The sequence below is a fragment of the Heptranchias perlo genome, chromosome 11, assembly GCF_035084215.1.
Source record: "Heptranchias perlo isolate sHepPer1 chromosome 11, sHepPer1.hap1, whole genome shotgun sequence".
Lineage (NCBI taxonomy): Eukaryota > Metazoa > Chordata > Chondrichthyes > Hexanchiformes > Hexanchidae > Heptranchias > Heptranchias perlo.
The window spans coordinates 30,416,412-30,437,443 of NC_090335.1; the positions used below are offsets into that span (position 1 = coordinate 30,416,412).

General features: G+C 41.3%; 1 protein-coding gene and 1 long non-coding RNA gene across 11 annotated transcripts in view; one reads left to right on the plus strand and one right to left on the minus strand.

The window, feature by feature from the left end:
* Positions 1–13,024, minus strand: part of LOC137326923 (uncharacterized) — a 32,531-nt gene extending 19,507 nt beyond the window's left edge. Inside the window, exon 1 of the long non-coding RNA XR_010964295.1 lies at positions 12,827–13,024. This is a non-coding gene — a long non-coding RNA (uncharacterized lncRNA). The remainder of the gene's footprint in view (positions 1–12,826) is intronic.
* dmd (dystrophin) overlaps positions 1–21,032 on the plus strand; it is a 1,591,310-nt gene that overhangs the window by 146,589 nt on the left and 1,423,689 nt on the right. The window lies entirely within an intron of this gene.

Here is a 21,032-nt window from a genome sequence, read left to right on the forward strand (position 1 = left end):
TTCATTTGCACTGAAATTACCTTGTTGTGGACTTAATATTGCACAATGGACTTATATTACGCTAAGACCATTTCTGGACTGAATACATTGAAGTACAGAGTAATTGTATCGACCAAGCTGTTTGTTATACAGAAGAATTGTAAACTTGGGTGTGCTGGGATACTGTATGGAGCAAATGATGCATTGAAACACTTAGGAATACTCACTAATGTTGTGAGTGAGTATTCATTCCTCAGCAGTGCAGGACAAATCAGTTTCATAGATAAAGCTGCTATGGAAGTTCCCTATCAGACAGGGAAGCTCCATGGGCTGAAGATCATTCTAAACTAACAATTATGTAACTTCACAATCTTAATAGATTTGAAATTTCATCAATAAAGCATGTAGAAATCTTCGATCTCCATTGAACTTTATTGCAATGAAAGCAGATCATCAAATAACAGTACCGGTTTTTACATTTTCTCTGCTCTTCTGAGGTGAGTGTAATCTTTCATGGGTTCTATTTTATTTGATTTGCTTGTATGTGGTCTTAACTAATCTCATTTGCAAGTAATTTGTTCCGGCTATAGTTTGTGTATTTTAAATCATTGTAATCGGATTTTTCTGTGATGTTTAGGAAGGAAATGTATAAATGATCATGTGACAGTGGTTTGCTGACATCCTCAACATTTGACAGAGTAAACTTTCAAAGCCTAATTTCAAGCAAAGTGTGATGAATTGTACAACATTCCACAAAGCATAAGCTCTTTTTCAGTCATACTTTTATCGTATGTAATTGAGTCATCATTTATATTTTTTGATTTTTGTAATTAAAAAATGTAATCTCCATCTGTGTACAATATGTTCATCAAATATACACACACATACTCACAACTGTATAGTAGATCTCATTACAAGACTGAGAGAAAACTGTACATGATTGGTTTGAAAGAAGTCTTGAAAAGTTCAGTTAAAGTGAAAAATGCATCACAGCAGGTTTAATGCCCAGGAATGCCTCAGTCCTAGAAGGAGGTAACAGAATGAAGAAGAGAGAATGGTGCAGGTCAAGGTGTGAATGTACCACGGAATACATTAATATGAAAAGGATGGTCAAACACGAATTTAACAAAAAAAACTGAATTGAATTTTATGTTATATTCCTTTTGGTGATTTATATTCTGGTGTTATTGGTGGATAACTCACTGAAACCAACCTTACATTGTTAATCATATCTTGGAATGTACAGACAGATGGATAGAGGACAAACCCCAGGAAGTGACAAAGCAACGGTATGACCACAAGTACTGTGTACAATCCTAGTTGCTATACTACAGCGAGGATATTTAAGCACTGGAGAAAATGCAAAAAAAGGCAACTCAATGGAATCTCAGTTTAAGGCATATAACCAGAGGTTGAAGAGCCTGGGATTGTGTACTCTGGAAAAGAGATGCTCAGGGGAAATGTTATTCAAGTATTCAAAATTATTGAGGGAACAGATAATTGAATTCTGATTATGTTTGAAATTGCCACAACCTCAAGAAACAGCAGGCACGGCTCAAGATTTGAAGATGGAAGATGCAGAGACAAATTACATTTAACTGTATTATGCAATGGTTGGTGAACGTTTCATTGAATCATAGAATCATAGAAGTTTACAACATGGAAACAGGCCCTTCGGCCCAACATGTCCATGTCGCCCAGTTTATACCACCAAGCTAGTCCCAATTGCCTGCACTTGGCCCATATCCCTCTATACCCATCTTACCCATGTAACTGTCCAAATGCTTTTTAAAAGACAAAATTGTACCCGCCTCTACTACTGCCTCTGGCAGCTCGTTCCAGACACTCACCACCCTTTGAGTGAAAAAATTGCCCCTCTGGACCCTTTTGTATCTCTCCCCTCTCACCTTAAATCTATGCCCCCTCGTTATAGACTCCCCGACCTTTGGGAAAAGATTTTGACTATCGACCTTATCTATGCCCCTCATTATTTTTAGACTTCTATAAGATCACCCCTAAACCTCCTACTCTCCAGGGAAAAAAGTCTCAGTCTATCCAACCTCTCCCTATAAGTCAAACTATCAAGTCCCGGTAGCATCCTAGTAAATCTTTTCTGCACTCTTTCAAGTTTAATAATATCCTTTCTATAATAGGGTGACCAGAACTGTACACAGTATTCCAAGTGTGGCCTGACTAATGTCTTGTACAACTTCAACAAGACATCCCAACTCTTGTATTCAATGTTCTGACCAATGAAACCAAGCATGCTGAATGCCTTCTTCACCACCCTATCCACCTGTGACTCCACTTTCAAGGAGCTATGAACCTGTACTCCTCGATCTCTTTGTTCTATAACTCTCCCCAACGCCCTACCATTAACGGAGTAGGTCCTGGCCCGATTCGATCTACCAAAATGCATCACCTCACATTTATCTAAATTAAACTCCATCTGCCATTCATCGGCCCACTGGCCCAATTTATCAAGATCCCGTTGCAATCCTAGATGACCTTCTTCACTGTCCACAATGCCACCAATCTTGGTGTCATCTGCAAACTTACTAACCATGCCTCCTAAATTCTCATCCAAATCATTAATATAAATAACAAATAACAGCGGACCCAGCACCGATCCCTGAGGCACACCGCTGGTCACAGGCCTCCAGTTTGAAAAACAACCCTCTACAACCACCCTCTGTCTTCTGTCGTCAATCCAATTGGCTACCTCACCTTGGATCCCGTGAGATTTAACCTTATGTAACAACCTACCATGCGGTACCTTGTCAAAGGCTTTGCTAAAGTCCATGTAGACCACGTCTACTGCACAGCCCTCATCTATCTTCTTGGTTTCTCCTTCAAAAAACTCAATCAAATTCGTGAGACATGATTTTCCACTCACAAAACCATGCTGACTGTTCCTAATCAGTCCCTGCCTCTCCAAATGCCTGTAGATCCTCTCTCTCAGAATACCCTCTAACAACTTACCCACTACAGTTGTCAGGCTCACCGGTCTGTAGTTCCCAGGCTTTTCCCTGCCGCCCTTCTTAAAAAAAGGCACAACATTTGCTACCCTCCAATCTTCAGGCACCTCACCTGTAGCTGTCGATGATTCAAATACCTCTGCTAGGGGACCTGCAATTTCCTCCCTAACCTCCCATAACGTCCTGGGATACATTTCATCAGGTCCCGGAGATTTATCTACGTTGATGCGCGTTAAGACTTCCAGCACCTCCCTCTCTGTAATATGTACACTCCTCAAGATATCACTATTTATTTCCCCAAGTTCCCTAACATCCATGCCTTTCTCAACCGTAAATACCGATGTGAAATATTCATTCAGGATCTCACCCATCTCTTGTGGTTCCGCACATAGATGACCTTGTTGATCCTTCAGAGGCCCTACTTCCTCCCTAGTTACTCTTTTGCCCTTTATGTATTTGTAGAAGCTCTTTGGATTCACCTTTGCCTTATCTGCCAAAGCAATCTCATGTCCCCTTTTTGCCCTCCTGATTTCTCTCTTAACTCTACTCCGGCAATCTCTATACTCTTCAAGGGATCCACTTGATCCCAGCTGCCTATGCATGTCATATGCCTCCTTCTTCTTTTTGACTAGGGCCTCAATCTCCTGAATCATCCAAGGTTCCCTACTTCTACCAGCCTTGCCCTTCACTTTATAAGGAATGTGCTTACCCTGAACCCTGGTTAACACACTTTTGAAAGCCTCCCACTTACCAGACGTCCCTTTGCCTGCCAACAGACTCTCCCAATCAACTTCTGAAAGTTCCTGTCTAATACCATCAAAATTGGCCTTTTCCCAATTTAGAATTTTAACTTTTGGGCCAGACCTATCATTCTCCATAGCTATCTTAAAACTAATGGAATTATGATCACTGGTCCCAAAGTGATCCCTCACTAGCACTTCTGTCACCTGCCCTTCCTTATTTCCCAAGAGGAGGTCAAGTTTTGCCCCCTCTCTAGTCCGGCCATCCACATACTGAATGAGAAATTCCCCCTGAATACACTCAACAAATTTCTCTCCATCCAAGCCCCTAATGCTATGGCTGTCCCAGTCAATGTTGGGAAAGTTAAAGTCCCCTACTATTACCACCCTATTTTTCTTGCAGCTGTCTGTAATCTCCTTACATATTTGCTCCTCAATTTCCCGTTGACTATTTGGAGGTCTGTCGTACAATCCTGTCAAAGTGATCTCTCCCTTCTTATTTTTCAGTTCTACCCATATAGACTCAGTGGGCGAACCCTCGGATATATCCCCTCTCACTACTGCCGTGATGTTCTCCCTAACGCAACTCCCCCTCCTCTCTTACCTCCTGCTCTATCTTTCCTATAGCATCTGTACCCTGGAACATTGAGCTGCCAGTCCTGCCCCTCCCTTAGCCATGTTTCAGTAATAGCTATAACATCCCAGTCCCATGTACCCATCCATGCCCTGAGTTCATCTGCCTTGCCCATCAGACTTCTTGCATTGAAATAAATGCAGTTTAATCTAGACTTCCCTTGGTCTTTGCCCAGCTTTCTCAGACCATCTGTCCGGTCATGTTTTGTACACTCTCCCTTACTGCCTTTTGTTTCTGTCACCACTTTACTTCCCACTGACTTCCTGCATCGGTTCCCATCCCCCTGCCACATTAGTTTAAACCCTCCCCAACAGCACTAGCAAACACTCCGCCTCGGACATTGGTTCCAGTCCTGCCCAGATGCAGACCGTCCAATTTGTACTGGTCCCACCTGCCCCAGAACTGGTTCCAATGGCCCAGGAATTTGAATCCCTCCCTCTTGCACCATCTCTCAAGCCACGTATTCATCCTAGCTATCCTGTCATTCCTACTCTGACTAGCCCGTGGCACTGGTAGCAATCCTGAGTTTCAAGACCAAGAACCAGGTCAAAGTACTGTTTCCTTCCTTTTCGAGGTAAATACATACATTGAAATACAATAAAAACATTGGCCATTTGGCCCAACCAGTCCATGTCAGTGTTTACCCTTCACACGAGCAAAAAGGTCGAATCACATTTATTTACCCTGTTCCTATATTCCTTCAACCTCTTTTCATTCATCCACCTATCCAATCTAATGTTGAATGTCAACATAGTTTCTGCCTCAGCCACTAACCTGGAAGTGAATTCCACAGATTTACTACGCTGTGTAATGAAGTTTCTCTTGCTCTCTGTTCTAAATCTCTTGTGTTAATCCCTGGGCCTCATGTTCTTCACCCTTCAACGACTGGAAACAGTCTGCTTCTATCTACCCTGTCCCATTCTTTCATTATTTTAAACATTTCTATCATATCGCCCCGTTATCGGCGTTATTTTGATGAGAAAGAAAAGCGACAATTTTTTAAGTCATTCTTCGTATTTGTATTTCCTCATACCAGGTAGCATCCTAGTGAAAATGCATTGTACCCTCTCTAAAGCCTCAATATGCTTTCTGTAGTGTGGAGCCCAATACTTGAACTGAGGACTTATTAAGGTTTTATATTGGCGCATCATTACCCCTTGGCTTTTAAATTCTGTACTTCTTGTGATAACATTCAGAATCCCAGTAGATTTTTTTTATGGTGTATCAGCCTGAGGTGCTACCTTTAATGTCCTGGCAACCTGTGCCCCCAAATCCCTCTCTCCTTCCATAGCACAGAGCCTTCCTCCATTCAGAGTAAGATTACTGCTGTTATTTTTTTACCAGCATGCATCACCTCACACTGACACTGAATTCCCTCTGCCACTTCTTAGCCCATTCCCCCATCTTATCAACATCCTTTTACAGCCTCCTTTGCTCTTCTAAACAATTAACTAGACCTCATATTGCCTGTGCAGCTTCCCTCAGACAGCTTTCCTGGATCATATCGTATCCACTGTGCTCTCAGGAAACTTTTTTTCCTGGACTGTTGTATTCCCCCATAATACCTCTAAAGCCCTAATACCTCTATGATGGATTCCTTGTAGTTGATAGGTGAGCTTCATACCATCTTCTGATACTGGCACATTTATGGTAGTGATGTGACGGGACTGTAAACTTAATCTTATAAGGTAAGAAAAAAGTGCTTGAAAGGCTATTTTTCTATTACTTCATTGTCTCCAAATCATTTCCTTTTAGAATACTGAATTTAATCATACCTTCAATGTAACAGTGGCAGTGGGAAAGTTGCTACAAGACAAAAATAAAAGTTTTCCATTTGTGGGCTTAATTTCAAGTTCAGGGGGATGAAATTGGACATGGACAGTGACGCATAACAGGCGGAATCGCATTTGTCGCCCATTAGACGGGACGCCTGATATTCAGATTGATTGAAGTTAATGGGCCGACCGATGCGATTCCATCCGTTTTGGCGTTTCCGTCTGTGTCCAATTTCACCCCCAGTGCATTTATATAGTTGGTGCAGTTTGTTGGAGGATCAACATGTAGCATCTGAGTGGTGGAATGCCGATTTGATCCTCTGTGCACTCAGCTGCTTATCGCACTGCTATAAGGAAATGTTGACTGGAGACCTGGTGCTTTCCCCCCTCCTTCCCTACTGTGATGGGAAAGAAAACTAGAAGGACAGTTCCCACCTGCCAGGCTGCCATTGTAGATTTCTAAGTAGTCACTCACTTTGCCCATCCTCTCAACTGCAGTCGGTGAAAGATCTAGAGAAACCAAGGAAAACTGGGAAGAACAAAAGCAAAGTACTACGGATGCTGGAAATCTGAAATAAAAACAGAAAATGCTGGAAATGCTCAGCAGCTCAGGCAGCATCTGTGGAGAGAGAAACAGAGTTAACGTTTCAGCACGATGACCATTCATCAGAACTGGAAGAAGTTAGAGATCTAACAGTTTATAAGTAAGTACAGAGCCAGAAAAGGTGGGGGAGGGAACCCTTCCCTTTTGTTCTTTCCTTACCCCCCTCCACCCCCCCCCCCTACTTCTTCCCTTGGCTCTGTACTTGCTTATAAACTGTTAAATCTCTAACTTCTTCCATTTCTGATGAAAGTTCATTGACCTGAAATGTTAACTCTGTCTCTCTTTCCACAGATGCTGGGAAGAAAGTGCAGAGATTTGATACATCAAAACCATCACAGTATTATATGTGCACCGAGTGGACATTATGTGGTTTGGCATCCATTTTATTATTCAACACAAGTGTGAAGAGACCACCCAGAAAACTTGTACAGCAATTATGAGCCTGTATTATTATATTTTGTAGGAGTTACAGCTTGTCGTTTTTCCTTGCAGAGTTTGCAGATGACTTGAAACTCAGAAATGTAGTAAACAATGTGGAGGATAGTAACAGACTTCAGGGGGACATAGACAGACTGGTGAAATGGGCAGATGCATGGCAGATGAAATTTAATGCAGAGAAATCCGAAGTAATACATTTTGGTAGGAAAAATGAGGAGAGGCAATATAAACTAAATGGTACAATTTTAATAGGGGTGCAGGAACAGAGAGACCTGGGGATGCACATACACAAATCTTTGAAAGTGGCAGGACAAGTTGGGAAGGCTGTTATAAAAAGCATATGGGTTCCTGGGCTTTATTAATGGAGGCATACATTGCAAAAGCAAGGAAGTTATGCTTAACCTTTATTAACTACTGGTTAGACTTCAGCTGGAGTATTGTGTTCAATTCTGGGTACCACACTTTCGGAAGGATGTTAAGGCCTTAGAGCGGGTGCAGAAGAGATTTACTAGAATGGTACCAGGGACGAGGGACTTCAGTTATGTGGAGAGATTGGAGAAGCTGGGGATGTTCTTGCAACAGAGAAGGTTAAGGGGAGATTTGATAGCCGTGTTCAAAATCATGAAAGGTTTTGATAGAATAAATAAGGAGAAACTGTTTCCAGTGGCAGAAGGGTCGGTAACTAGAGGACACAAATTCCTCATGTTGCCTCAGCAAGAGCCAGAGACGACATGAGGAAACATTTTTTTAAGCAGTGAGTTATAATGATCTGGAATGCGCTGCCTGAAAGGGTGGTGGAAGCAGATTCAGTGGTAACTTTCAAAAGGGAATTGGATAAATACTTGAAGGGAAAGGATTTACAGGGCTATGGGGAAAGAGCAGGGGAATGGGATTAATTGGATAGCATTTTCAAAGGGCCGGCACAGGCACAATGGGCCAAATGGTCTCCTCCTGTGCTGCACCTACTATGATACTGTGATATTGTGCACGGCACAACTGAAGGAGTGCTCAGGATTTTAGGATTAAAAACTGCCCAGGGATCTGAAATGGTCATCACCAGCGACAAATATCAGAAAAGCTTTCCTGTCCCTATCTCTGTTGTTCTTCCAATGGAATTCCAATGGAAATGGGAAAAATTGGGACATTTTATAGCTACCCTATTGACTGTGCTGCCCCCCGTCCTTGAGGTAGTGCCCTACTGTCAGCGCTTGAAAGTAAAGAAATTGTACACCTTGGTGGTGCTGCTAGTCAACTGCTGCCATCAGGTCATATAGGCAATTACTGCCAGGAGGGTATTGTCCTCTCCCCCCATCCCCAGTGAGGGGATCCATCCTTTGAGCTATCAATCTCTCATGAGCTGTGCTTGAATGCTGCTGTGCTGACGAGTTACGCCTGTTGTTTAAATGTGTGAGAGAATGCTTGGAAAATTCTAGCGGTAGTCAACTCCTTGCATTGCCTTACAGAATCCTAACACAATGAGTGGAACGCCTGCAGCACTCCACATAGTTATCAAATGTTAAGTGATAATTCACACATGAAATTAGCAATCATGACCAAAGAATGATGGAGCATGTGATGACCTTTTATCAAATGCTAGCTGGGCATCTGAAACGCACAGATTGATTTACAGATTTTGTAATCTTACTGAAATGATTCCTTTGCAGAAACAATTTCAGAATAACATTACTTATCCTTCACTTACTTTGTTGCAAATTATATGTAAATTGGCTTTGTTGTAAATGTACAGAAGCCTTTTTGCCTTTGAGTTAGCATGTAAAGTGTAGTGTTGATGGATGTTTGTTTTTACTGAATGATCAGACATTGCACTTTGTGTACTAATGGATTGCATTTAAGTGGCACTACAAGGGTTGTACTTGTAGGTATGTTTGTACAATCTGTAATCTCAATTTTTCTTTTGCACTGGAAGCAGTAATAACATTAATAACTGTGTGATTAATTGCATTAAAGAAGGAGAACTCTGAAGAATGTAGTAGATGCAAAATAGGTTTAAAATAATTATGAAAACTCTGAATCACTTTCTTGCAACCACCCACTGATGATGGTATGTGATAATTAATTGATATCATTGCAAACATGGTTTTTAAAAATTAAATTGCTTTTCCCCTCCTCCTCTGAAGATTGTGACTGCTGCAGTGATGCAGTTGTACAAGCAGGGACACCCTTGCATTTTCTCACCCAAGTGGCCATTGTTCTTATAAATGTCCAGACTGTGAGTGCCGGCAGGTTATTCAAGAATTGGGGCATTACAGCGGAACCCAGTCCTATCCTCCTCATCTGACATCCACACATGCACTTCTCAGCATGGGTCACTGGATAATGAACAGTTATGGGGAATTCCAGCTGAATTTGATCTTCCTAGCCCAAGGGTGCTCAGATACTTTTAACATCCATATCAACACTCAGCCCAGGGAATGGTGTTAAGACTGTTGTAGTCTGTGTTGGGCAGTGTATTTATTAACTGAACCATGGAGACAGCTGCGCAAAGGTGTTTTGTGAGCACCCAGTGTTGCTTCAGCACTTATACTTTTAACATCAAAGACTTGATTACACCACTTATATTTGTCTTGTACTATGCTGGTGGCATCCTTGTAAAAATATCAGCATCAACTTAATAGCTTCAACTAACGTGACTGCAAGCACAGCAAGTCGACATCTAAATACACAGAATGGAATCACTGGGCTGTCAGGCTTGTTGTTCTGACAAATGTCAATAAGGTAACAATAGGAGAGTGTCCACACATGAGAAGAGAGCACGTACCGCTTCAGCAAAACGTATGTCTTTCCAACAAACATGGGACTCAATTAGCTCCCAGTCTGCACCGCTGGTGGAATTTAGTGGAATGCAAACTGTGCATTAGATTTTGACCTGCCAATAACAATACTACAAAGATGTTTAATTCAGTGGAGTTCTGCCACAAGTGACAAGAAATCCAACAGGCAATGTGGGAGAAGGGGTGGGGAGGTATTTAGATGATCTGAGGGCATCAGTTCCCCATTGCATCGTTGTTGTTTGGCTGTATCTCAAGCCTGAGAGGGAAATAGCACTTTAAATTTCTGATGCTTTTTCATAGGTATTGCCTTTCTTTAATTCAGGCATATTTCTGGCAAGTCACTGTGAATGGGTACTGGAAATTTAAATTTATGCGTTTAACACATGGTGGTCTGGTGGCTATGGTGCCTGTGTGCTAGACTGTGGAGTCAGAGGCTCTCTTAAAAATCTCACTTTTCACTGGATTCCCATGTGTCCCTTAACATCCCGTATTTGGGATGGGTAGGAAAGAAAATTGGTTGGATAATGAGGAAAGAATCCCCTGTCCCATATTACTTAACTGTGGCTGCTGACAGGCTAAAGAAGGAGCATCTACAGTGTGAGGCTTCTTAATCAAATTGCAGACATGAGTGAGAAGAAGGAAAGAAATACGCACAAATACTGCATATTAGACTGTTATTTCACACAACTTTTCACAATTGCATAATTTCATATTGTCCTCTCTGTTTAAAAAAAAATGTTCCCCAACACATTTGTATACAGTTAGTTAGTCTGTATTAGTGAGAGCTTTTGACATATTCTGCTGACTGATGGTTTATTTCAAGAAATGCAATTTCTGATGGAGTTTGTTCCTGATGGCTGATAGTTTAGAGTGAGTATGCTTTTTCTTAAAACCCTTCCATGATCATCTACTTGGGAGAGTAAAGTGGTGGTTATGTATGATAATACCTTGTAGCCTAGAAGAGGACTATGAAGCTTCATGGTAGTGATACATCCATCCAACCCATAATCATTTGGAGGGGTGTGAAGTAGTGATGTGTTAGACAGTTCCCCAGTAGTGATGGTAGGAAAGTATTTGCATTTATATCGCACTTTTCATGTCTTCAGAATGACTCTCAATGCTTTGCAGCCATTGGGTTACTTTTGAAGTTAGTTACTGTTGCTATGTAAGCACATGTGACAACCAATTTGCCCACAGCAAGATTCCATAAACAGCAATGAGATGACCACTTTTAGTGATTATGGTTGAGGGATGAATGTTGGACAGGGCACTGGGACAACTCCCTGCTCTTCACTCAATAATGACATGGGATCTTTAACATTTACCTAAAGTGGGCCTCAGTTTAATGCCTTATCTTAAGTATGACACTGGCAATGCAGCATTCCCTCAAAACCACCCTGAGTAGCAGCTTAGATTATGTGTTCAAGTCTTGGTGTAGAATTTGAACCCACACCTTTGAGGCAAGTGTAAAATGTGGCAATAGTGAGTTGGTCTGTTCCCTGATAGTGATGTACTCTCAAGTGGAAGTGGTGGGATTAATTTTCACCTTCACTTCTTGGTCGGTAAACCAGCGGAGCAGATCACCCGCTCATTGCAGATTGTCATTTCCATTAATTTCCGTGAAAATGAAAGTTGGATAGGTTCTATAATAAGTGGGCAACTCGCTCTGCTGGTTTACCCCAGACAGGTAAGGTAAAAATCATCACCCTCCCCCCATCTGTGAAACAAACTTAATTGGGATCAGTTCACTTTCACAAATGCACAAACTTCTGAGCTTCAAAGCCAAACTTAAAACCTGGGCATTGAAGATCAGTTTAATCACTTGCATACTCGTCCATTTTGATTTCTAGCTTTGGTAAGTCTCACAATTATTTTCTACTTGGGGGAGGGGGGGTTAAATATTTCGGCTTTATCAGAATTATACCGAGAATCCAACTCCTTGACTTTTTTGTCCTCTTTGTTTTGTTTACTGTTCAGTGTAAAGCTGTGCTATGTTTATGACAAATGACATTTGTCCTTCGGTTCAGGTGCTTTCCTTACTGAGCGCTGGATTAGTTGGAGTGACAAAGCCGAGCAAGCCAGGGAGAGTTGTGACGCCAGGCATGTAGCAGCTGCATAATAATTGCGGCGTGGATCACGTTCGGCATGCCCACCTAGTTTAACTTGAATCATGCAAGAGAGTGGCTGCTGGAATTCAAATAGACTTTCAGGCTGCCACCGGTCGCCTGTAATAGAATGCTCTCAGGAAAATGACAGATGTAGGGACGGGATGCCGCTTTGCACTATTCTGATTTGTTTCGGCAGCCAACTTACTAGCGTGATGGAGTGACTGTTTGAGCAGCTGGCATGGAAGGTAGGATTACAAGGCAATTGCATCGTTAGAAACATAATTAGAAAATGACCATGACAGGGCATATGTTAGAGTGGGCGAGATTGACGGCAAAGATTTGTTACTCGGCTCCCGTAAGAGTGTCGATCCAACTGGCTTTTTAAAAAAAAAATTGTTCAAATATTTAGACTGATTACTACATTAAAAAACAGCATTTCATTTTTGCTGGAAAGCTCACTTGGAGAGTGCGTGCTGGATTTTAAATATGTATATATATATATATATATATATATAGTAAGATGCAGGGGGCAGATTTATTAAGTGAGAGTTGTTGGTGACGCTTTAGTTTCTATTGAAATTGTAGGTTTGCTTTGGGCTTACCAAAGTCAGTGGGTATAGGTGTCTTTGCAGTTAGCTGTCCTTTTATTAAAGAAGCACGTCCGTATCCTACAGGCTCTGACTTTCCCCACATATCCAGTACTTATTCCAGGCATGGAACCCGTGCACACAACCCGCACGGGTTTGGATTCCGCCAAACTGATGCGTGAACTACCTACCAGCTTGTCTTTAGTCGCTCTCCTTTATTTCCCCTAGTTTCTTTCGGCCTCTATTGAGCTATCCAGTGCCGATCAAAGACGGAATGGTGGCCAAATGCAGAAATAATACATCGGCGTGAGCGTTTGTTTGGAGTGAAATTAGGCAGGAAATATCTCCGATTTCCCTTTTAGGATCCGTGAGGTAGTGGACGCGGGAGCTCCTTCCTAAACACAGGAAACGATACCGCTGCCAAAATGTACGGCAGATGCTGTTCCCAGTCAATTGTGGCTGACGTTAATGTGCAGTTTTCCGTGGTGGGGAGGGGGGAATCTTTTACAAAAGAACTGATCCAATTGAGATACATTTATTAAAGTAACGGGTGATTTAAAAAAAGAACGAATTCCAAGTCAAACACTGAAAACAAAACCATCAAGCAGCGGACTCGAGATGGGGGAAGGGACAAATGAATCCCACAAATAGAAGCAAATCGACTTGTAAGTTTTCAAGCTGATTTGAAATTTATGCCACCGCTGGGGGCAAAAAATATAACTTAGTCTCATATATTTTGAAGGTATCATTCATCAAAGGGATTCCCTTTATTTGACACTACTCGAAAAACTTCATTAAATTTGAGATTTTTTAAAAAAGAAAACGCATCGATTTTTTTTCTTGGTTTCCACTAAAAATGAAAGTATCTCCCCAACGGTATTTATGTCAGACACTGGTTACACAATCCACAGTATGTGGATTCCTTACTCTGGCACAATTTCCAAACTGAGTGCAACACACTTAATACTCAGAGAATATTCACTCCGCGTGTTCTGTGACTGCTTAAACATGTAATAAAAATATGAATTAAGTACAGTGGTTCCATGTTTGTGTCAAAAAACAGAAGTCTTGTGCTTTGCTAAGGAACCAACCATGTTGTAAGTACTTTTTCTTGATGCTGTATCTGCATAGTTAGGAAGCGTTTCACAACTGTGGACGCTGCTGTAGGGAACTGATGAAACATCATTGATTTCAGATATTGAAGTCACCAAAACCCGTTCTCTATTTCTTTTTCTCTATATACCGAGTTCATGTCCTTTACAATCTGTCATTTTCTACCACCACCATCATATAATGCTGTGGGATTTTGGTAGTGGGTGATACCATAATGTGTAATCACTTTAGTCCTTACAATTTATATGACAAATATGATTGAAATTGTAGGATTAGATCAATTTTGGAATGGCAATTTAAACATGGGAGTGGTTCGTTAGGCTGTTTAGCCTACTTAAAATGTATTTGAGTAGCAATCCTCCCTGGCTTTAATATAAAGGTTTACTTCTCAAATAAGCTCCTATGATATACACTAGTGATATGTTGAATGATGAAGTTGACTTTGCTGTTTTGATGTGAGTTTGGGCATTGTTTTCAAATTAAATCTTTGACATCTTTTCAGCTTTGAGGATGTCCTTTCTTGTATCAGCTGGACGGGGAAGCCTTTGCAAAAGAAGAATTAGAGAAGTCTATGGAACCGAGGAACACTTACTAATTCAAAGTGTTCTGGGGATAACAATATTTTCCTATGTTAAAGGCGCTGTATAAACGCAAGTTGTTAATACATGGGAAAACTGCAACATTTTAAAATTTTGGCATAGATGTAGTTTTGTTGACAGAATATCCTTTTTACATAAATTTCTCGAAGTCAGTGTTTTAATTTTCAGCCTTGTATTGTGAGGTGATAAGTGTCAGTCATTGACAGTCTGGCAGCAAGTTGCTGTTGTCTTTTATACACTGTTCTTTCTTTTCTTTGGTCATTGAGCATGTTTTGTTGCTCTTTTAAGATTAAGCAAATAGGAAACTATCTGTCACGGGTTGTCTTTGAGTAATTCTTTGTGATACTTGGTAAATGAAAAAGTGAGTAATGTCATTGTTTCAAGAAATGCAATTTCTGATGGAGTTTGTTCCTGATGGCTGATAGTTTAGAGTGAGTATGCTTTTTCTTAAAACCCTTCCATGATCACCTACTTGGGAGAGTAAAGTGGTGGTTATGTATGATAATACCTTGTAGCCTAGAAGAGGACTATGAAGCTTCATGGTAGTGATACATCCATCCAACCCATAATCATTTGGAGGGGTGTGAAGTAGTGATGTGTTAGACAGTTCCCCAGTAGTGATGGTAGGAAAGTATTTGCATTTATATAGCACTTTTCATGTCTTCAGAATGACTCTCAATGCTTTTCAGCCATTGGGTTACTTTTGAAGTTAGTTACTGTTGTTATGTAAGCACATGTGACAACCAGTTTGTCCACAGCAATGAAAAAGTGAGTAATGTCATTGTTTACATTACTGAAGCCCTTATTTTGTGTAAATATAAACAGGGAATTAGATTGTTAGAAACTGGTAATGGACTTTTCAATGGCATTACTGCTATTCTGAATCATGCTCCCTTCCTAAAATGTATTCACAGAAGTTTACAAGAAAGAAACCTTTTTTTGATTATTAAGGGCTTATTAAAGTCCAACTAACAAATTTGTATAGAATTATGTACTTGTGGGAGGGGAGAATTTAAAAGAAAAGAACTTTAGCTCAGAACTGTCATGAGCCGAATGAAGGGCATGATTTGAAGTTTCACCACTGTGCTAACAAAAGGTGAATAGTGGTGGAATTTTCAGCCCCACAGCATAGGTGCAACATCTGTTACTGGAGATCTCAACTGTTGGAGGAGAGGATGCCTGGGAACACAGAAGGCATAGGAGGCGCATGTTTCACAGAATAAATTACCACCTGCAGTGAATGTATTTGATCAGCTACCTCTACTTGATGGAGGAAAAGTATATGATTAGGCTTAGGCTCAACAGGGAGACTGTGACTGAAGTACGCCACCTTGCCATGAAGACCTATAGTGGCAGTCTACCATTTGCACTGCACTACCAATGGTATTGAAGCTCACCATTACTGTCAACTTTTATGCCATGGAGTCCTTCTAGTCGCTCACTGGACACATCATAGGAGTCAGCTTTTTCGAGGCCATTATTCCATTAAGGTAACTGTGTTGCCCACTTTCTTGCATAAGTTTCAGCATTGACCACCATCAGCAGAAACAGATAAAGATTTTTTTTTTAACTAAATTAGTAGCTTCACCAGGACATTATTGACTCTGGCATGTAGTTATTCGTGTGCCTACAAATAATCCTATGACATACTTAAATAGGAAGAGCTATTATTTCATTAATTTTCAAAAGGCATGCAACTGATAAAATAATGCATGTCATTATGCACTGTCTGGGGAGTACACATGATATTTTCATTCAGAGGCGATCAGATGTAAGACAGCCCTTGAAAAAACAATGGATGGTTAGCCCTTTGTACATGTTTGATGCAACCATGGCTGATGATGCCTGTACCACCCCCATACCCCAACAAATAAAACCTACAAAAACGTGTAAATGAACACTAAGAGGGCTCTGGTGTGCCTTCAGGGTGCTAAGGCAATACTTCAACTGCCTTTGTAATATACGCCAAGAAAGGTTTGCTAAATTATAACTGCAAATATTGCTATATTTACAGGGGCCTTGTCATGGACATCAATGAGGAGCAACAGCAACCTGTTAGTAGACGAGGAGTAGACTAACCATTGCAGCCAAGGCAATTGGTATATAAGGGTTTTATGGCCTTGTGCTTTTAGTGACCTCTGCAACTGGCCATTATCACTTCATATTGGACAAATTTGCAATTATAGCACTTCCATTTGCTTTGCCTGTTTAGCTTTTCCTAAGAAATACATTTATTCTGTTTGCTTAATTTGTGAACAACTGACCTTTCATTTCTGCACATATAAAAGAAAAACAGACTGCAAAGTATATTAAAAAAATATTCTTATGGTGTTTTGAGTGCATTTGGTGTAAATGTTCAATTTTTTTTTTCTCTTGGTTTTACCCATTGACTCAACTTGTGTATTGTATTCATTGTCAGAATATGGGTGTTGCTGGCAAGGCCAGCATTTATTACTCATCCCTAGTTGCCCTTGAGAAAGTGCTGGACCACCTCCTTGAACCACTGCAGTGTGTGTGGTGAAGGCGCTCCCACAATGCTGTTAGGTAAGGAGTTCCAGGATTTTGACCCACCAGTAATGAAGGAATGCTTATATATGTCCAGATCAGGATAGCATGTGACTTGGAAGGGAACTTGGAAGAAATGGTGTTCCCAAGTACCTGCTGCCCTTGTACTTCTAGATGTTGGAGGTTATGGGTTTGTGTGGTGCAACAGTGCATTCTGTACATAATACACACTGCAGCCGGTGGTGAAGGGGGTGGATATTTCGGCTAGTGGACAAGATCCCAATAAAGTGGACTGCTTTGTCCTGGATAATGTCAAGCTTTGAGTGTTGTTGCAGCTACAACTGTCCAAGCAAGTGGAGAGTATTCCATCACACTCTTGACTCGTGCCTTGTAGGTAGTGGATAGGCTTTGGGGAGTCAGGAAGTGAGCCATTCACTGCAGAATACCCAGCCTTCGACCTGCTCTAATAGCCATGGCATTGATGTGGCTGGTCCAGTTGAGCTTCTGGTCAATGGTGATCCCCCAGGATGTTGATGGTGGGGGACTTGGCGTTGGTAATAGCATTGAATGTCAAGGGGAGGCGGTTAGGCTCTGCCTTGATGGAGATGGCCATTGCCTGGCACTTGTGTGACGCAAATGTTACATGCCACTCATCAGCCCAAGTCCGAAAGTTGTCTCGATCCTGCTGAATGCTGGTATGGAATGATTCATTATATGACATATTGCGAATGAAGCTTAACACTGTGCAGTCATCAGCAAACAGCCCCATTTCTGACCTTTAGGTTGGAGGGAAGGTCATTGATGAAGTAACTGAAGATGGTTGGGCATTGGACGCTGCCCTGAGGAACTCCTGCAATGATATCCTGGAGCTGAGATGATTGGCCTCCAACAACCACAACCATTTTCCTTTGTGCTAGGTTTGACTCCAGCCACTGAAGAGTGCACCCCTGATCCCCATTGACTTTAGTTTTACTAGGGCTCCTTGGTGGCACACTCGATTGAATGCTGCCATAACATCATGGGCAGTCACTCTCTCCTCACTTCTGGAATTCAGCTTGTGTCCTTGTTTGGACCAAGGCTCTAATGAGGTCTGGAGCTGAGTGGTCCTGACGGAACGCAAACTGAGCACCGGTGGGCAGGTTTTTGGTGAGTAAGTGACGTTTATCAGTAGGCTGAAAGGGCAGTATGTACTTTGCTCTGAAGTAATCTCCTATCTGTGGGAGTAACTGTGCTGGGTGGCTGCTCAACCAATTTGGGAGCTGCATGGAATTCAGCAGGCCCATTAGTTGCTGTATCTCTCACCAATCCTAACATTTCCTTCAGTTGTTGCAGTTTTCTTTGGTTAAGCCTCATTGGTTTTGGAGGTGATGCCTGCAGTTACTGAGCACTTCTGAATCCTTCCTTTATGGTTGTCTGTAACAGTTTTCCAAGTGATTTGAAGCTGCCTTGGATTAATTGCAATTTGACATCTAAAGCATCTATAGCAGCAATGGGATTATTGTTCAGAGATGCTGTGTATGGCCACATCAGAGATGGCCTGTGCTACTGAAATTCCATTGTAGTTTCTACAGGTGTTACTCCCTGCTCAGTGAGAGACTACAGTATCAGTGACCTTTCATCCAACTAACCACCTTGCACTACGTGTGTGTGGCAATAAGTCACTGCTCAGCACAATCCGTGTGTTGCTTTGTTGGGAAAGCAGTAACACTAAGGTCTCTATCATGAGAAAACTCAGGAGGGGCAGTCAGCAGCATTTGTACATGCTAACCCCTTTAATGACTCCCACATCTGCTGCCACTTTCTCACCAGTGCCATGTGCTTTATCTTGTGCTTCCTCATCTGTGTCACTATATATTTGTTTAAAAAGCTGCTGTTTAATTTGAGTGTGTGTGATGGCAGTCAGTGCTCTGTGACTGTTGATCTGTAACTGTGCTAAAGTCCAATGATTCTCTTTGCTCTATGAAGTAAGCAGATGGGACATCATAATTACACAAGCACACTTATCCATATGTGAACTATTAAATACTTGTGCACTGCCAGCATGTGGTTATATAATGCAAATCTTAGGATATTGGATTCATATGGTACATACCAGTTGGTCTCTGCATCTGTCCAATACCTTTTGAGAGCCTCACTCTCTTAATTCTACAGTACTCACTTAGTATTTTTCCAAGAAAATACTGTAACTTGTTCCACATCTTGCTCTTATTATGCATGAGTTTGGACTTTAAGCATAAATAGCAGTGTGGATTAAAGCCGCCTGATTTTAGCCCGTGAAAGTTTTTTTTTGCAGTACATTTTCATCATGGCATGTACAGTGTAATTCACTGTTATTTAAAGTCTGCTATTTATACTTGTGCTACTTTCCTTGCTGCACCCTAAACATTTCTTTGAGTGGATTTCTTTTTTTGTATATATCTATAACAATTACCCTTCAACTTCATCTCTTTATTTGTCCTGTGCTTCCACCTCACCTTACCTTGATGCTCTTTTCAAGTCATGAAACAACTTCTGGACCTCCTTCGAGCTCTTTAAAAGTAGCTGACCCACATTAACATGATCTGTGTTATTCTGCAGCTTGCCTCTGTATATGAGTATGCCTGTGGGTCTTTTACACCAGAAGCGAGATTTGCATTGGATTTTGCTGTCTTTGAAGAAAGATGAAAAAGACCAAATTACTCTTTGACTCTTCTCAGCATGATTCTAAAGTATTGTGTCCAGGCCGAGTTGGTACCAGGATTTCCAGCCATCAGTATAAATTAACGATTAGGACAGACAGCTCTATCATCCAATCAATTCCTTTTGAGATGTCTTCTTGAGCCTTGTAAACCCATAATATCGCATGGGGGCAACCACCATATTCCATTGGTTAGCTCATTGTTCAAGATGGTGAGTAAAGTGCTCTAGATCCTACAGTAAGACCGTCATCAATACATTATTCACTGCAAAAATAAGTGCTGCAATTATTTCAGAAATGCCTGGGACCAGACACTCTGAGATCATCCCCTATGATGTTGTCCCAACACATCATTGATGAAGACACCGAATAGGATAAGTGGCAGTGGACAACCTTGAGAGATAAGAGAGATGCCCCGAGTCTACCATTTCTACCCTTATGTCGATCTTGGAGCTGAATTACACATCCCAGATGACTGCATGCAGCACCAGGTCGAAAGCCTTATGAAAATCAATGAAAGCAATGTGTGCAGTCATGTGTATGAGTATTGTAACTGAAGCAGTGTGGATGGTGAAACTCATAAAAGCAGCTTAAAGCCTTCTTCGGTAGTAGTTAGCCCCATGGGTATAACTATAGGTTTTTCAGTTTGCTTCTTAATCTGCAATGCAATAACTTGTTGTCAGCTAAACATAAAACAGAACAGCTCAGCCATTACCTCATGATCTTATTTCCAGCAGTTTGACAGAGATAGTCGAAAACTAATCTTCCAAACAACATATATAACCAAAGAGATACTATCGGAAATGCCACCATCATGATTCTGTCTTAAATGGGTTCCACAAAATGGGAGAAGGTAGTTTATATCTTTATTTCAGTGTATGAATTATTTTTTAAATGGCTTTTCCTCACTTTTTTTGGCAACGTTTAGGGTTCCACTGAGACACAAGCCGTTGCCTGGTTGAGAGGGCAAGAAAGTAACCTGCTTCCAAGACTCTGTTCTGTAAACTGTGTCTTCTGGGCCTCCTTTTCTTTTCTCTCCCCTTCCCAGCTGAGGTCAGAATCCGAATGTGTGTAAAATTACAAACACTGTGGTGTACACCTTATTGCATAAGACAGGCAAATTGAGCTATCTTGTTTGTATGTTATACTTTGTATTGTTCTGTTGCTGGGCCAAAAGGGCCCTATATTAATGCTAGGCTCATGGCTATGTCTGCTACACATATTTTAGGAGCATAAGTATGCATTGTTAAAGGGTGTTTGGACATTGAGCCCAATCTTTTCAACAGACCATGTAAAATTTATATTATGGATTTGCTGTTACAAGTTTCAGGTCTGCCATAGATAGTCTTTCAGGTTCAGCAATGTTGGTCACTCCCATAAGTGAACCCCACGTCTCTTACGTTGAGGTGTGCACCTCTAGTATCCAATATCTAGTTATGTGATAGCGTAATTTGGGGGAGTATAACAGTGGGACCTCCCTTGTTACCTGAGCTGCGTGTCCTC